This window comes from Rhagoletis pomonella, unplaced genomic scaffold, assembly GCF_013731165.1.
Source record: "Rhagoletis pomonella isolate Grant_MI unplaced genomic scaffold, Rhpom_1.0 Rhpom_scaffold_00007, whole genome shotgun sequence".
Lineage (NCBI taxonomy): Eukaryota > Metazoa > Arthropoda > Insecta > Diptera > Tephritidae > Rhagoletis > Rhagoletis pomonella.
In genome coordinates, this window is record NW_023458561.1 from 62828651 (window position 1) to 62830760 (window position 2110).

The 2110-nt window shown below is 32.9% G+C and overlaps 1 protein-coding gene across 3 annotated transcripts in view; it reads right to left on the minus strand.

Annotated features, from left to right (window-relative positions):
* Positions 1–2110, minus strand: part of LOC118743298 (sodium/potassium-transporting ATPase subunit beta-1-interacting protein) — a 135511-nt gene that overhangs the window by 34403 nt on the left and 98998 nt on the right. The gene's annotated exons all lie outside the window — the stretch shown is intronic.

Consider the following 2110-nt stretch of genomic DNA (forward strand, 5'->3'; position numbering starts at 1 on the left):
ACAAAACACTCAGCGTTTGGAATTTTGTAAGTTATGAATATACATTTTGTTTTATATTTTTTACCTTCACATGGAAGAATGTGAATGAATGAATAGAAAACATTCAAATCATTCAAACTCATTTCGGTAAAAGTTTTTTTCTACAAACAGAATTTTTCGTATATAATAGGAGCGCAGCAATATATACATACATTTTGGATATTCATACAAAAAATTGTCATTTATTTCAATTTAATTTATTTTCACTTTGTTTGAATATTGTAATGTCGATACAAATATCAGAACAGCTATTCACTCAAATTCAAAAAAAAAAAATTTTAAGCCAAAATCATACATTCGTTTTGTATATGAATAATTCATAAGCCGTTTTGAATGCATTCATGCAGCCCTCTAATACATACCTACTCGTATCTAAAGAAGGAGATAACAGATTTTAGAAAGTGAGTAAGTGTACTTAATTGAATGCATAGCTGTAAATTGAGACTTTAGAAAAGAGGTTTTAATAAAATATATATATATTTTCACTGCAGTTAGCTTATAAGCTGTGGTCACCACAGCCAACTGTTAGAGGTGCGTACTAAACTCAGTGTAAGCCGGGATCGATTCCTAGTCCGAGTAATGTGTTTGGCGCTTACGTTTTTGCTAAGTTTATGGCCATGCGTCGAGATGTTACAACGCAAACGTAGCTCACTTCCGAACGGCAGATGATTTTTTTAGAAGCCTTTTCATTTCATAAATATGCACGAAGGTTTGCCAGAAGCCTGTCACTGATTATCGTCAATTGTATATGTTCAGTTGTCAAATTATAAACAAAAATGTCTAGTTTTTAAATCACCGAAAATCTAAAAAATATATTTTTCAGTTTAAATTTCGAAAAATAAATGTCCAACTTTTAAATTAAGAAAAGTGTATGTAGAGCTTTTAATTAACTAACAAAAAATTTGTCCAGTTTTAACTTCGCAAAAATCGATGTCCTGTTTTTTAAATGCCGAAAAGTGCATGTGCAGTTTTTTAAACCAACAAAAAATTCATATCAAGTTCTTATGTCCATCTTTATATTAAAAGCAATTTATGTCCAGTAGTTCTTTTTTTTTTAGTCATGTGGTGAAAATAGATAAAAAGTCACTTTCATACCTCGATTGAGTGCCTTGAGTGCGTCCACTTGGTCATTCACACTTGGCACTCGCCTTGCACTCAAAACATACACCGTACAATTTGCACACACGTTTTGCACACGCTTGATAATTGGCGCTTGTTTGCAATACGTTTGTCAGATGCGTGCTATGGCGCAATTGCAATTGCAATAATAGGAACAAAAAGGTAAAAAATCTACACTTGCATACATTCATACCTTATATTTATGCATATACAGAACATGTTTACGTATAAATATGTACATACACACATATTTACTACAAGTTAAATATATACAAGTATAGGGCCATGTCCATGGCAACATACATACATAAAGGGTATTCAAGATCCGGTGCATATTGTCTAGCATGGTGCATAGATAGCATAAATGGCATGTCATGTATTCATAGACAGTATGCGCCGGATCGTGAATACCCCTATAGTATGTTAAGAAGCAAAAAATTAAATCCACACACCAAAGACTAATGTATGTAAGTACATACATCTACACTGTTCGGCCAAACTTCTGTGTCATTTTCTAGCATTTGCTTCTTATTTCGCTTGCTATTTTGCTCTTAGTGTTGAGAGTAGTAATTGAAACTAATTGACTCGAAGTGGATGATGTGATTACTTTACTTAGCTGAGTAAAAGTCTGTGAAGTTCGTACGAATGTGTATGTGTAGTTTTTTTTTGCGATATATGTATGTCACATCCGTATTTTTGAAACAAGAAAGAAGGAGAGAATATTGCAACAAGGCAAGTGAGCACAAATATAAGGACGAAGACGAATGCGAATACAAATACGAATATGAAAGCGAATGTGAATGCGAATACGATGCGGATAGTTATAAGAATAGGAATCGGAATAGAAATTGAAATAATAGGGGTAGTAGTTGGAATAAAAATAGTCATTGGGATAGTCATGGAACAGGAATAGGAATAGGAATAGGAATAGGAATAGGAATAGGAATAGGAA